The sequence below is a fragment of the Gallus gallus genome, chromosome 11 (genome assembly GCF_016699485.2).
Source record: "Gallus gallus isolate bGalGal1 chromosome 11, bGalGal1.mat.broiler.GRCg7b, whole genome shotgun sequence".
In the NCBI taxonomy this organism is placed as follows: Eukaryota; Metazoa; Chordata; class Aves; order Galliformes; family Phasianidae; genus Gallus; species Gallus gallus.
Window position 1 is genome coordinate 12,360,856 of NC_052542.1, and position 16,884 is coordinate 12,377,739.

At 35.5% G+C, this 16,884-nt stretch overlaps 2 long non-coding RNA genes across 2 annotated transcripts in view; one reads left to right on the forward strand and one right to left on the reverse strand.

Annotated features, from left to right (window-relative positions):
- Positions 1–16,884, forward strand: part of LOC124417136 — a 123,405-nt gene that overhangs the window by 72,041 nt on the left and 34,480 nt on the right. The window contains exon 2 of the long non-coding RNA XR_006931153.1: positions 2,880–2,968. This is a non-coding gene — a long non-coding RNA (uncharacterized LOC124417136). The remainder of the gene's footprint in view (positions 1–2,879; positions 2,969–16,884) is intronic.
- Positions 1–16,884, reverse strand: part of LOC112533282 — a 79,731-nt gene that overhangs the window by 49,144 nt on the left and 13,703 nt on the right. The gene's annotated exons all lie outside the window — the stretch shown is intronic.

Consider the following 16,884-nt stretch of genomic DNA (forward strand, 5'->3'; position numbering starts at 1 on the left):
ATAGAGCTGCTTGCCCAGGACTGTGTCCAGACAGCTTTTCCCAGAAAATGATATGAAGGCTATTTCAGTTGTGGGAAATTAGAACTAAGGATTGTGATAATTAAGAATTAATAAATAATAAATTAAAATACCGTCAAAGGTACAGATACAGCAAAAGTTGGATTTCTAAGATATACATGTACATATATATCCAGTTTTACTTCTTTTTCTTTTCCTCCCTCATCCTCCCGTCACTTACTCTTTCAACAGAGGTTAGCTTCATATGCTTAAATCACAACATAAGTCTATTAGAAATTCAGACTTACTGCAGGCTGTCATTCCATTCAAATCCTTTACAGAAAATAGGTGACATGGACCTGCCAGCCCTTCTTCAAAAATCTGACTTTTTTGAAGGCCTGAGGCAAACACATGTGACCAGTCACTAAAGGATTTGGTAACATTCCTGCAGTGCACTAAGTCTCTACCCCAGCAGCTGTTGTTTAGTGATAGATCAGTGAAGCAAAAAATTATGCTAGTATAAAAAATAGATCTTGAACCACAGCTCTCATTCTTATGCCTTTGTTCTGCATTAGTGGCAAACCTCTGGGATTCATTTAGCTGTAATCATTTGTTACTGAGGGGCAGAGCGTCTTTCAGATAGCAGTGATGAAGTCACCTTTGAAACAAGTGCAAATTTACCAATCTACCCTCCCAGGATTACACTTGATAACTGGCACATACACCAAGAGCATGTTCAGAATGTATAACAAACATAAATATCAAAAAAGCATTTTACTTTTTTATGACTATATATATTTTTTTTTTTTCTGAGACAGTTTAATTAGTTTACTGCCTGGATTTTTAATCCTTTGTTCAAGAACAACAGACATATAAAGCCAGCACCAGGTGATGAATTTTGTCTCTGTTTACAAAGGAGAAAAAGACAGTGTCTACACACAACAGGGTACTCCTATATATATACTTTTTCTTTTCTTTCAGTTAAAGCATTTTTTCATTCTCATTCATTTTCCACAATTGGGTTATAAAATATGACTTTACTCACTTGTGATTCACAGAAAAAGATGAGAGATGTAAGGTAGCTGTGAAAGCATTATTGTTTGTGGGTATCTATACATTTCTTGATGCTTTTCTGCATTTTTCATACTGAATAAGAACATGCTTAGCACAAACTTGTCTATTTTTAAATGCCTATCTGTAATTTTAAATTCTTTATTAGAGAGAAAAATTTATCATTAATTTAAAGCAGGAGTGGGAAAAGATCAAAGTACTATTTTCAACAAAAGATTCTATTACTGTGAGCTCACTAGTTTTTGCCTATACTGCGTCATAGCAGTTAGCAAAGAATATAACCTTCAAAGAGGCATTATCTTGTATGACAGGGTGGGGCCTGAGTTACAAAGGCTAATCTGCTTTTAAGGATGGCTTTGTTACATTGGTTATTTTTACTAGACAGCAGCTCCTGTGGTGTGTGGTTGTCTTTCTTTATTTGCAATCAAAGCACTCCTAAGAGAACAGCATCACTCAGAAAAGGCATTCTGCCCAAGTTCACTGTTCCTTATAGCTCCATATAGTCTATATCCGTCATTTACTGGGCTAATAAAAATAAAGATTGTGTTTCTTGTGGTGTCACAGCTAAAGGCATAAAATCCACTTGTTTTTTTCTTGAGTGCATTGAATTGTGCAGCAGTGGAATTAGTGGCACCTCTTAAAGTTTGCTTTGCTTGACGCTTTCAGGATAAGATCCTTTGCCAACGGAGTCATATACACTGAAGCTTTCTAGCTTAGTTTTTTTAGCTTTGTGCTCCAGGAGCTGATACAGGAGGACTTTCATAGGAATTGATCTCATGGTATTCAAATGGTCAGTGATATGCTTACCATTAGTAAGTCCCACCATAGTGGGACTGTTTCTTTAGTACTCACGGGGCTCAGAGGGGAAAAAGAAGAGTTAGAAGGACTGTGACTTAGGATTCAGTAGCCAGGGAATGAATAATTACGTATTTATGTTAATTTTCTTGTAGGCAGTGACTTTTATTGAATAACAGCCCGCTTCAGAACAAAGACTAGACAGCTCTGTGTAGTGAACAAACTGCTATTTTGTAGATGGAACACCATCATATTTGTAGAGAATTAGATGGAAGAGTGCAGCAGAAGGATGAGGTTGTTTTTCACTATTAAAGTACTTGAGGGTTGCCTTCATAGTTGGTTTAAATCCCTGTTTCTGGCTGCAGTGGTTTGACCACTGCTAGACACCCAGCTACCCCTCCTCAGAAGGACTGGAGGAGAAAATAAGATGGTAAAGCTCATGGGTCAAAATAAATACAAGGCACAGCATATTCAACTTGGAGAAAAGAAGTTTAATTTATTGCCAATTAAAATAGATCTGGACTGTGAGAAAGGAAACATCTTCTACCCACCCCTTTTTTTCTGGTTCAGCTTCATGCTTTTTCCTACATCCTCCTGTCCAAGCACCCTAAGATGGTGAGGAATGATGATAATTTATAACAGTGCAGGCTGCAGGGTACTATCTGCTGCCATGCCTGGAGCATCTCCTCCCACTCCTCTGACCCTGGTGTTCACTGAGTTGTTCCTTACATTCTGTTTTCCCCACTCTTCACTACTGTGCAGTGGTTTCCCTTTTTCCCAGAGAGCTCAGCTGTGTCCTTGGATGAGTCCGTTGCAGAGATTGCACTGCTCCAGTGTTCAGCACAGGCCAAGCCTGAAGCTTCCCTGCTACCAAAACCTCACCACAGGCACCCAATACACTGGCACAGAACTTTTGCTTTATGCTGCAAATGCTCAAGAAATAAATTAGATGAGACATTTAAATAAAAGTTTTCAGTAGAACTAAATATGTGCCTTTTTTTTTTTTTTTCTAATAGCTGGATTTTCTGAAGTGCGGTTTAATGCTTACAGCTGCAACTGAAATCATGGAAACTGTTCTTTGAATATACTCATGGCTATAAAAAAGGTAAGTGCTTTGAGCACCTCATATTCTGAATATTTAAGTTGGCAATTAAAATTATTGAAAACTTCTGGCAAATTTAGCTTTTCTGTCATTGTAATACAGTGTTCAGCATTAAAGAGAGATAATTCTATAATATACCACTGCTGGTAGCTGTGAAGCAGCAGTTAATAAAGCTTTAGAAATACTGAGCTATAACTTCGTCAGAAGGAAATGGTCTCGAGGAAATTAATACTGTTGTGCTCAGCATAGTTCTGTCATTAACCTGTATACTAGAGACCATTAAGTGAATTACAAGCCCTATGAATAACTTGGAATTTATTGAATAAGATGTGGGTCCTGTGGAAAAGAAAAAAGAATATAGTTGTGTAATAATAACGTAATAGTACACAGAGAAAACAGAGCTGATTTAGGATAATGTGAATGCTATCATGTAGTGTTAGTCGGTGTTTGATTGATGAATTAATTGACTTCTCAGTTTCATCTTTTATTATGTGTTATAAAAACTTTTTGCAGACTGCAAGGACATGTGGAGATTTGGTGTGTGTTTTGTTTCCCTTTCCCAGAGATGCTGCTTAACTATTTGTTGTACTGGTCAGGCCATTAAATCATCACAACTCCACTGAAACAAGCGCCATTTTTAAGTGGTTAAGAATTAGGGTATTTTTTAGGTTACTGTGACTCAGTAATCTATGTTAACCAAACTGTAGCAAGCTAGTTAACCCAACTATTTGAAACAACATGTCCGTGGGCTAGATGAGCAATGCCATATATCTACACATAGTATGAAACAGCACATCTTCGCATACACAGTAGTATTAATGGTCCAGCCACTTTTCAGCTATTGTTGGCTTCACTTTGCATAACGTATCGCAGACACGTCTGATTGTGTTAAATATGCAAGTTGGCAAACTGCCATTTTGTTTGACAAACAAACTTTTGGCAAATTCAGACTTCAGTATAGTGATTGTCTTTAAAGCAAAATAAGTAAGAAATAGACCTTGTATTATAACAGAATAATATTGGGAGAGGAGTAGTTCAAGGAATCATTTTATAAAAGAATACTTGTGGGAAATCTCTCACTTTTAACGAGATCTAACTGGTTTACTAGGCTTCCTGTTGTGCTGAGCAACAGCAGAATTAGGAAGCTCCGAAGTGTTTATACATACAGTTGACAATGATCTTATATAACAATTTAAAAAGCAACCTTCAGAGTCAGGATTCAGTTCATCAGAATTAACTTCAGAAAGTTTGTTAGTTCAGAAATTTACACATATATATGCAAGGTAAAGAGCTTATAACATGCTGCTTTGTAAGATCTGCTTGTTTAAAATCAGGTCTTCATCTAGGGGTTACACTATGTATAGCATGAAACAAAAGCTTTACACAGATTCGTCAGTCAAGTAAAACTGAGGGCCACATCTTCAGTTAAACTCCACTGAAGTCAGAGATAATATACTGATGAAATTTTAAGAGTAACAAGCAAAGTCAAAATGAACCAGAATTAAAAACAAACAAAAACCACCAACAGCAAAAACCAACGTAATTACCTTTGCTGACTATTCTGTTTCCTAGCTTCTTAATGTATCAGGAAAAAAAAAAAGAGAAGAAATGTATTTTATTCCTGTTATGATGTGGTGATCCTTGATAGCTTCTACAGGCCTTCTTGAATTCCCGTCTTTTGATTAGGAACCTAATCCATTAGCTGTATCTCTTCTGCAGACTCTTCACAGTGAGCAGAGGGCAATTATGCAAAAATCCTTCACTTAACAGTCATTGCTGTGACACGTACAGCTCCCAGACTATAGATAACAAAAAGTTTTGACTTCAGGCTGTGCTAGTTACATACACAATCTGTTTTATGACCTTCTTTGTAGGCTTAATTCACTAAGTCTGTCATTGTCATAGGGACAGTGGTGGGAGAGCCAGCACTCCTACACTGAATATGAAGCTATTATTTCTAGAAGGTATCTCACATTAATTAGGAGATAGGACTGAGTGGCAGGATAAAGAAATAGAAATGCAAAAAAATGAAGAAGTTAGTGGTCCTGATCAATTTATAGAGAGGAAAAAAAAGGAGTTGGAACCATATAAATTTGCAATTTGTTTCATGCTTGTTATCTAATGTAGACTTTTACTGCAGAATGGGCACAAGTATTTTTGATCAAGAAAACTCTTCTCATTGTAAGCACTGACTGTTCAGCCTGCCTGCTGAAAATATGTGCTTCCTAATCAAGGCTGTAGACAATGAGAAGCAAAAGAGAATCTTAGGTCTTCCAGTCAACCTGATACACATAAATAGCTGTGCTGAACAGCGTGGGAGAGAGAGAATATGAGGCGTTTCTGTACTTCACTGTTTTCTTTGTTAGTCTGAAACATCAAGCGCAATACATTGACCTATGTACTGACCATATTTTTGCTGTGCTTAGGCATACTTTTAGCAACTGCTTTAGCTGCCCATTGGTCTGTGCATGTCCCATTCATTCTTTTGAATCTTACTGCTTCAGAAAAATTTAATCACGTCCTGCCATTCACAGGAGGAGAGATTGACTTAGGAGGTATGATCTGTGAAATATTAGTTGTTTTAAGGTCCATTATAATTGTTAGCCAGACCTGTTTCCTTCCAAATAGTCCAAAATCATAGAATCTTAGAATGGCTTCGGTTGGAAAGAACCTTCAAGATCATTTAGTTTCAATCCCCCTGCCTTGGGCAAGGGTGCCAACCACTACATGCAAACTGATTTTGAACACCTACAGGGATGAAACATAAAATTTAACTATTATTTAAAAAAAGGTACTGCTCAAGTTTATTGGTGAAATAAAAATAACATTATAGATTGAGTGAATTGAATGGATTTCAGTCCATTGTTCTGCCTGGAAAAAACAAATTCAGAGTGCTGATATTAGGTAGTTCAGTGATAAAGCAAGGGTCACGCAATGTGGTGAGTTCTTCTGTGGATTGTGTGGTCAATGATTTCCAATAACTATTAATTGTATGATACAACATCAGAATAATAATAGAATCTTTCATGCCAGACAGGCAAGCCCTTCAAACCTGTGAAACAGAAAGTGGAAAGGTGAAAAGTTGTATTTTAATGAGCACTTCTAAGGTCAGCTTCTCAGGTATGATCTTCAAAGCATCTAGTAACGCTTTCAATTGTCTGCAATCTATAGAAAGAAGGCCTTTTAAGATTATCAACTGCTGTACATTTTGTTTTTGTGAATACAGTTCATTGTATTTTGATGGTTATTTCTTGTATTAATCCAGGTGAGATAATGCATCTAAAGACTGTTAATCTTTTTTGTTATTGGCTTTTTTTACCCTTTTGCAATAATTCTCAATTTTAATAACATTTTGTGTTGCATCTGACTCTTTGCTATCTAATACAGAATTCAAAGAGCACTCAATGTTAATAGTGGATTCAATCAATTTCTAAGCGCATACATTTCCTGTAGGTACTGATCTAATTGCAATCATAGAAGACATTATAGAAACACGCCGTAAAAAGGGGAGAATTGTGTAAGTTAGAATCCCAGAGACGATGAATAAGTATGTAGATGATCTAATTCCTTTTCGATTTAAAGTTTAATAATCTATATTAATTCACGTATCACATAAGTATGTAATCAAATGCAAATTTAAGCTGTCCCCTGAAACATTATTTGCACGCTTCTCTTTGAAGAGAAGACACTTTCCTCAACCAAACCTGTTACAGAAAACAATTTGCTTTTATCACAGTTCTACCTTTAAATATGGATTTAATATATGTATGTAAGTAGACTTTAATGGCCTTGATCCACAGGAAGCTGTGGTCACTACCCATCCTCTGACCGTGGGCACTGGGGCTCTGTTTAAGCTCAACACTTACCATTCAGTCTTTGTTTGATCTATATCAGAGCTCCCTCTGTCTCCAGTATTCACCTGCCATCGTATTTAATGTGTGCAAGTGATGTGGTTCCCATCAGCCTGAATCTCTAAATTCTTATCCATATTCTAACTAAACACCTTGGTACAGCTTGGTCTAATTTTTTTTGAAGTGTAGATGAATATTTAATCCGTGTGCCCAGTGCTAATTAAAATTGGTAACATGATATTTTTTCTCATTACCTGTCTACTGCCTGATTGAAACAGGGCTGTGAGAAGTATTCTAGTAAAATTTAGAAAAGCAGTATTTACTATAAAATAAATGGTTTTTAGGTAAAATAATATTCTTCAGGTTGAGCACCACTTTCTTTATCACAGTATTTATATATGCTCTTTAGACAGTTGTGTTGTATAGGACTGCTTCAGGTGCTGAAAAAAAACTCCATGTTAAAACAAAGAAATATAGAAAAAATAATTTATCCTAATTTGATAGAAAATACTTGAAGATTTGTAGTTAAAAAAAATCATAAAAGTTGATTGGCACTCCTACAAAGCTAGAAGAAATACAGCTTATGGAAACTGAATTTATGTTAAGAAGTGATATAAATCAATATTTTATTACAGTTCTGTAAACTTCCTGAGTTGCAGTTTTCTAAGTCCTTTACTACCCATTCCAGATAAAAATGGAGGAAAAGTCAACGTAGCGGAAAGGTGGAATGGTTCACATTTCTGAGTTATCTTCCAGAAATTCAAAAACGTTGTTGGCGTGATGAAACAGATTCCAGGTAGCAGGGTTGTCCATTTATGGACTTGAAAGAATCATTGTTACTCTCCAGTGCACTGTACCAAAAATGAGGAGAAAAGCTGTTTTTCTTTGAATCGGTGTGTATTAGGAGTCACCACCAGTGACTGGTCCTTAATGTGCTCACACAAACACAATTCTTGTTCTTCCTCATCTCTCTTGCCCCTAAAGGATGAATTTTTCAGATGGCAAAAGTGATGAAGTGCATTGTTAGTTAAGAAGTAAGAAAAGTATCATAATGCTTGCTTTAAAATTAGTAGAAAATAGCTCGTTCTTGGATGGGGTCTCATGAATGCAGCTGAAGTGAAAATGCAAATCTTCATGGAAGATTTTTCTACCTATGAGCTGTTTTCTGTGGGTTTAACCTGCAATCAAAGTATTCTGATGTTCACTTTCAAGAGCTATGTAGTAGCTGTTGAATGTATTATGCTCCCAAACGATACCTGTTTTCTTGCTGAAGTTACCAAATGTATTATTACACATTTATACATGCACATCGTACTTTGTTCTTTTAAGCTTGCTCATGGCATAATATTTTGTCTTCAAGACAAGAATGAATTATAGCTTCCAATCTGTCACATGACCGAAATGTGTGCATTCACATAAAGATGAAAACATGTTCTGCAAAATAAATACCAAGGTGTTGTAGTTTATCCCAGCAAGTGGCTGAGTGCCACACAGTCATTTGCTCATTCCCCCCTTCCCAGAGGGATAGGGGAGGAAACTGAGGGGAGAAAGAAAAAAAAAAAAAAAAAAAACAATCATGGGTTGAGATAAAACCAATTACTGAAATAGAGAAAAGGAAGAGGATAATATGTATGACTGTCTATCTAGCTATATTTATATGGATTTATATAGATAGATAGATAACAAGTGATGCACAAGCAACTGCTCACCACTCCCCAATCGATGCCCAGCTAGATCCCCGAGCAGCGGAAGAGAACGAGATGAACTCCCACCTCCTTCAGTGCTCCTGACACATGATGTCATATGGTATGAAATATCCCTTTGTCCAGTTTAAGTCAGCTGTCCTAATTCTATTCTTTCTTAGCTCTTTGGGCCCTTTGCTGAGAATGGCCTTGAGTCTTTTTCAAAGCAGTATGTAGCTGATTCTGAATACCTGTCAGTCTTTATCCATACTTTATCCATAGTCATAGAAGGAATAGTATGACACAGGCCAGGAAATAGTGAATTTATTTCAGAATATTTCTCCTCAATTGACTCATTTTCGGGTTCTGTTTGCAGCAATGTTCTGCAAAGCTCTGTTTACATTCTATGTTTTTGTCTTTATTTAGTTATATCAGTTTTATGAGGCTTAGGCAGACCAGTTCTTTATTTCAGTTATCAGTACCTTAAACTAACTAAGCAGGATTAGTCAGCAGGACAATAAACGAGTCTCTTGTGTTAAGGCTGTACGAGTGATCACTGTGTTGATACTATTTTTGAAAACAGTGTTGGAAATTATTCAGCAGAGCAGTAGGAACCACTTGATATCTTCAAAAGGATACTCCAAAGCTAAGCTGCCCATCAATTTTAAAGGCCATTATCTGTAATAATATATCATGTTATGTGTATAAAGAAATCTTATGAGTAAAAAGTAGTTTTGCATTTGCTTTTTATCATAGAAAGACAGTAATACTAGCAGAAATAACTGCACTTACTATACATTCAAATTTGTATTTAACTAGCCACCAGCAAAGAACAATTTTGTTAAAAACCCCCCACAAAATATTCTGAAATGATCATTCTGAATAATTCAACATGGCTTTGCATTTTTACCAGCATCTCCGTAAACTCAATATGGCACCGGTGACAATTTACCACAATATCAGCCATAAAGTGTTATTTCCAATTATTCTTATAGAGATTTATTGTAAGTAATGAAATAATTCATTACAGAGAAATCAGGTTAAATATCTCTAAGAGGTAAAATTTGGTTTATGATCTCAGTAATTTTCACAGTGAATTCATTTCCTAAGGATGATATGGCTAATAGCTGGCCTTCGTGCAATTTTGGAGTGGGTATGTAGTAAACCTGGTGTTTTGCCAAGTTCCCCCTTATGGCTGCTTTCTGTAGCTCACATACAGAACAACAGATGCCAGATTTCTCGGACATATTTTAGTTGTGGCTGTTCCTTTATTTAAAAAAAAAAAAAAAAAAAAAAAACCAACATAAACACTATCTTCATTGGCTGAAAGGGCTGAAAGGGCCAGGTTGTAGTCTGGTATCTTACTGGTTAAAGAAATTTTTCTTTATTTAGCTTCGGAAAGTGTCAGGGAAGAGAAAGTGATTAAGAAGTGTGTTGTGCTTCTCACAGCAAGTAGCCACAGATATTTTCCAGGTGTAAACTGACACTTTGATAGTGGAATTTCATCCTTCATTTTTTCTACTCTGGACTATAAGTGATATAATCTAATTAAAAGAGAAAATAAAACCTCTTCTGGTAGATTTATTTACTTTAAGTTAAAACATAAAGAACCTTTCAAGCTGAAAATACTTAGGTGTTAAATTAATATCTAGTACTGTCTGTGAAGCTCATAGCTGTGGTACACAAATTTTAATGTTAATAGCTGCTATGAGTTTGAATGTCTTGACAGTTACAAGTGGTGCACAGGGAAGTACTAGCCCAAGTCTGTGACATATGTCAGGGTAAGAAGTCAAGCCTACTGCTTCCCCAATCCCATTTCTTAACTGTTAAAACTCTTCTAGATAAGAAGGTTAGTATTAATAACATTGGAAGTGTGTTAGTCAAATGTTGTATAGAAACCAGGCCTGGGTTTTCTGTAATCAGGTTCCTGCTTACAGCAAATGAAAACAGAGGTGCAACTCCTTGCATACAGGTGAAAAAACCTGTATGTGTTTCAAGTGAGAAGCAATGTAGTCAGTTTTCCTCATGGCAATGAACCTAAGTTCCAGGTATGAAAAACCTTTTGCAGAGTTGAAAAATGTTAGTTTACCACATAGCACTCCTTGGGAACAGCATAAACATAATAAACGTTAGTGTCAATAGGAGCTAGGAAAGGAGTGTCAAAATCAACACTAAAAAATGGCTATTTGCTGGAGTAGGGCAAGTTGCAGCTAACTTACTCTCTCCCAACCACTTCTAAGCATTCTGTTTCTTTATTATTACCACCATGGTCCTTGTGGTTTGGATGCTTTCTCTGTGTTATATGTGTTATACACATTTAACATATAACCAGTTTGTTTAGCACCCAGTTGCCCAAGCATCTGAGCTTTGTTACTCATCAGCATGGAAAAGTCTTCTCTGGTGGCACTGATTGTACTGACAGGAGATCTCTGTGACATTGTGCCTGAAGGTGAATTTATTTTAATAAACAACGGGTAATATTGTAGTTACATTTAAATGAACATCCAGTTTCTGAAAGTTCAGCACTCATCTGTGAGTGGTAACTACTTTGCATTTCCTCACCAATATTCAAAACCACATTGTATCTTCAGAATATTTACATTGATAATGATATTTGGTATTCATTCTTAATAATTCTGTGATGTGAGGAAAAAATGAAAGGTACTAAAATAGTATCTGCCATTTTTTGTATCGTATGTCCTGGTTGTACTCTGTAATCTTAACCCTTTTAAGAGAAGAGAAGAAAGGAATCTAAGGCCATTCCAATACTTTGAAAACTACACAAGCTCCCCCAAAGACTTTTGAAATACTTTTTTATGTATCTCCTGAATCATTTCATACAATTTTAAAGTACTGTATTATTTCTGTGCTACAATTGTGTATTTTGTTGTAGCCAGAACATGTGAGGTCTTGCAGAATTTCTTTGGTGGTATCTTCCATGTGCTATGAGTCAAAGGTCAGCAAATTTCTATATTTTAAGTATCAAACACTAGAATTTCATAGTAAGAAGCTTCAAATTAAATTAGTATGATTTTATTTAAATACATTAATGAAATAAGGAAAAATGTCACATGCATTCAGCATGTCAGTTTTATTGTCTATACTGTGTTCATAATTACCAAGTTAGCCTCTTCCTTTTTCCATTGTTAAAAAGCTAGAACACTCAGATCAGATACGTATCATCTTCTTCCCATGTTCTTGCATTCAAGTATTAACAACAAATAGTTCAATCTTTTTTTTTTCACATAAGCTGGGATTCCAGATATTTAGTTATTTGTTTTTAATACTTTAATGTGGTGACAGCACACTGAAGTGATGCTTTATGATGGAACATAAGAAAAGTAAAATGATTCTAATCCTTCATTTAAGAAGAGGATACCAGTTGTGCTCCATTATTAAAATAGGGACAAGAATCACATTCTTTTAATACATTATGAATGTATACTCTCTTTACCATTCTATATAGAAAATGAGAATTCTCAAAAATAGGATTTCTCTGTACTGCTTGTTTTTTTTTTTTTTTTTTCTTTAAGGAAATTTGACCCTTAGTGGAAGTAGCAGGATATTTCCTATGTTTTGGTTGCATAACCAAAACAAGAGTATCAAAGACCTCACTTGTATGTATGATAAAGAAAGGTAAAGTTACTATCCCGTGTGGGAGGGGCTGTCAATTCTGTTCTTTCTGTTCTGACATCTTGATGTCACCAAACATAGATTTGCAATTGGAGAGATACAGTCAAAACACATTCTCCACTGACACTTATTTACTGGAAATGATATTCTTTAGCATGCTAGCTCTGCCTATAAGAAGTGAAGCAGTATAAACTATTATTCGGTTCCATGCTGTTCCCATGATTAGGTGGAAGATGGAAAGGTGCCTGGAGAGTATCTCCTGGTATAGCAGGAAACTAGCTGCAGTTTAAGTAGATGCGTGCAGACGTCTCTTATAGTTTTACTTTAAATAACTGGTTTTAATTGTGGGAGAATAGACAGGTAAGATAACTTTTTCTTGGTGGGCACATACACAGATGAACACATGAAAACCTGTGAAACTGTAGGATAAGTACAGGTGTTGGTGAGTAAAATTAATATGCTAGTAATTAAGTTACTGCTTTTAATGTACATTATATTTTATTATAGTTCAATGTCTTCAGTGTGAGAGGATCTCTCCTCCACCACCACCAAAATATTGTTGTAAGAATTATATGATCATTGATTATAAGAACTTCTTCCATATTTTTCCTGCTTTAGAAATCAGTAATAAAACACCACTATGAAAATTGTCAGAAAAGACAGTTTTCCTTTCAAAATTACGATAAGTCCTACTGCAATCATCAAGGCTTCTTTATATTCATTGGCCTGTGAACATCCTTTCTGACTCTTTTTCCTTTAGTCTGATAAGATGACATGGAAATAAGTCAACGAATGCAGAAAATCATCAGTGTAGATGGAGTAACATTGCATTTACTTTTATACAGCACTCCATCTGGTGAATATTTTCATGGTTTTAGTGCAGAAAAAGAAACGTACTGCATAGTCATGATCTGATTTTCAGTGTCTCATCTTATTCATTTGATTTCTTGTTCTACTTTAATTCAAAGTTTATTTAGAATTCTTGAGAAGAGTTTCTCCACAAAGTTTGTTTCCCTGTTTATGGAAACTAAAGACTGAAACCTTTAGTGGCCAAGAGATGCATTTGCTTATTAATAAACTGTCTTCAAAGGCTTTACTTTCTCAGAGGCATTTTAGGACTGTTACTTGCCTTGAATATTTATAAGATGTATTTGATTCTTATTCTTTATCAATGTGACATACGTATATTATCAAACAATGTGACAAGAGTATCTCTTGTAGAAGTTAGGCATAGCTGTGGGAAGAGGATTGACTCTCAAATTCTTATTAAGTCATGATCAGCAACAGAAAAGCTATATTTAACCCCAGTCATATCTTGCATTTCAACTGATAGAATTTAGTAGAGAATTTTATCTCTTCAGTACTTCTGTTTAGTAGTCATTAATCTTCATATTTAAAAATAAGGTTAGATGAACATATGTGGACAGTACTTTTCTGGAGACAGCTACTGGTTTTCTTCCAGAACTATTTTTAATATTTATTGTGTGGAATTTAAAGTGACCCACAGCTTAAATCTTAAAGGTATATTAATGTTGCTGTTGTTGTTGTTGTTTTTTAAATAAACGGTGTAGTATAGAACCAAATTTATTCTATTTCCTTCCACATTAAAATAGTTTTAAGCTCAGTTCAAGTGGCTATGCTTGTTTTCTCATATTTGCTCTTTGTAATACTCCAGTTTCTTAGTGGTTTCTTTTTGCTGTTTGGTTTTTCTTTATTCTTATTGTAATGTGTCTCTTTTACAAGATTACCTATGTCAGGAAGACATCCTTTACAACACTTTTCATTCTTATTCCTTGACCTTTTATTTTTGATGCACTGTAGTTAAAAATTTCATGTTTAATTTTATCCTGGACTGCAGTCTACATTTCATTGCTACCTGTACTGTAATTGTTTTTCAAACTTGCAGATTCATTTTGTGTTCTTTATCCTCCAAAGTGATGTGTCATATCTTACATATGCATCTTTTTTATTTTTGATTACTTCTTAGTTCATTCTTCTCCATCTAATTCTCCTTTGTGTATACCAGGCTGCATGAAGCCTCCAGATATCAAATTGTTATTCTTCCATTTCCTCCTCCTTCCACTTTAAAGAGAAAGTACCTTAGTGTACTTCTGTGAGTGCAGAAAAGAAATTATAGCCCAAAAGAAATGATTTTCCATAATTATAAGCATGTAGAAACGACTAAAAAGCAAACTGTGTATGGAGTGACATGATCCTGAGTTATTTTCAATTCAATCGGTTTAAAGATTTTATCTAAGAAGTGTGTGGGTGTGGGTGTGTATGTATGTATGTGTGTGTATAGTCATTTAATTGGTCTTCCCACTATTACCTGGAAGAAGCTGAAAAATTTCAGTGTTCATAAACTCACTAAATATGACAGAAATTACAGTAAACTTCCAGGTTTGAAACTTACAAGGTTTCCAGGTAAGAAGAAGTAGGACTTTACTAAAAAGGGCAGAATGAATAGCATTCTTCTGACATCAGTTTTCATTCTAATATGCATACATTTTATAGAATTAAAATTTTATGTCAATGATCAGAGCTGGATGGAGAAATGTTTACAATTACTAACATGGATTTTAAAGTTTCACTATGTTTGAAAAAAAAAAAAAGTGTTAGAAAGTTTTTCAAAATTTCTACCTTGGAAGCGGTGATTTAATTCCTCTAGCAATAGTTTTTGAAACTGACATGATCCCCAGATTTGAAGAGAGTTGAACTGAATGCAGTGGCAAAAAAAAAGAAACGGTTTCTCAAGAAAATGAGAAGTGCAGTGGCTTTCATTCATGACTTCTGCAGTCTTTGAGGCATGTCCCTTCCTTTTTCCCCCACCAACTTTTTTAGACTTCTCTTTGGAGCAGGGTTAGACCATTGAAATTTCAAGTTCGTACCCTATATATTAGTGAGCACTTTATACTTATCATAAAAAGCATCATGAGAAAAATTACTATTTCATAGACAATTGCACAGGTTGGATCAACTCTTGGCACCATGGACGTGGAACTGAAGATATAAAGAAATGCTGGGTTACCAAAGTAGGACAGCACGTTATATATACAACAACACTGCAGGCTTAGATTCCTTCTCAAAGGAAATCTTGAGGCATACGTTCCTTTTGGGTTTTGAATGAATTGCAGTGACTTGAAAGATGCACTGAATAGGATGACTGCAGGCAAGGAATGGTTCAGGCAGGAGACCAAACTGAGTGCAAAGGACAAAGTAGAGGGAAAGAGAAAACAGATCAAAGCTTAACGTGTGACAGACTTCTTGAAAGTATTCTAATATAAAAAAAAAAAAAAAAAAAGTCAAGTGTTTGTAAAATTGCCAGGAAGAAAGCAGCTATTACTGCCACAGAATTGATTATGTTAGTTTAGCACTTCTGTTTATCTTTGGAATATTACACAGGTGTGTTGTAAGTTTTGGAAATGAAGGTTGTTTAGCATGGCTGACATCTGTTCCAGATGAACAATGAATTTTCCTTTGAAAGAGTTGTATGAGAGAAATAGATTGGGGATAGGAGACTGGCATAAGTGATCAGAATCAGATTACTTGCATTGCACCTACATTTTAGTTGTGCTATGGAGATGGATTTGGAAATTCATTCCACATAAAAGATGATTTAATTCATATTGAAGTTGGTAAAACAAGCCATTGATTTCCATATGGCAAAAATTAAAATAATCTTTCCCAGTGCATTCAACATGAAAATATTCCAACCAGTATTGCCCACAGTACTTTGGTTTAGCAGACAAGATCTATTTCCTGTAAGAGAAGACATTATGCTGATAGTCCTCTCACTGTTCAGTATGGTAATCATGAACATTCTTAAAAAACACTTATATTCAAATAAAATGGTGCTTAGTATTTACATAATGCTCTTCCTTTCTTCTTTTATAAGCATTAACTAATGGGTATTTTAAGTCCAGAGCAAATGCTGTAGTTTCAGATGCAGCTACAGGGATTCCCTTAAATTGGAGATTCCAGAATATGGAATATTGCTGCAATATGGCAATTTAATGTTGTTGGCTGATAATTGCTCAGACTGGAACCTTAGTGAGCTAATCAGATTTCTCTCTCACTTCTGCCCACTTGCTTTAATTAAATTGTCAGCTGAAACCTGCTTTAGATAGTATACAGATTACATAAATGTATACTAAACAATGAGGCGTTACAAATCAGTCCTTTAGTGTAGGAAATAACAGAGGGTAAATCCTGCAGTCTGCAAGCATCTATTTATGAGAAAGGGAACCTCTGATTTTATGCAGACATGGAGGATTCCCCTGCTTCCCTAAGTTTCATGCTTGTAGCTTTTGAAATACACAGCAGACTGAAAAAGCCCTCAACCTGATGAATAGTGGTAAGACTTTTGCGACGAGTAAAGTCTTCATAGCATTTTCTCTTTCCCACTGGCATCCTGCCTGTTCCTAATTGGAAGAAACTGCCTTGCTGTGCTGCACTGAGGCAGAGTAGGCTACATCAGCCGTAAGCCACTCCTCAGAGAAGAATATCAAATCTTGCCTTGAACATGTTTCAACAATTACACATATCACTGCGTATTTATTTTTGTAAGAAAATCTCTTATCCCAGAAGTACTGTAAGTACTATGGTTTGCAGAGATAGCCACATTAAATACATAGTTTTCATAGAACAAATGAATAAACAGCTGCTTCCAGCAAGGGATCATAGCAGTTTTGTTGCTGGACTTTTACCTAAGGGCTTTTCTTTGTGCATATATATATCTTCAGACACAAACATG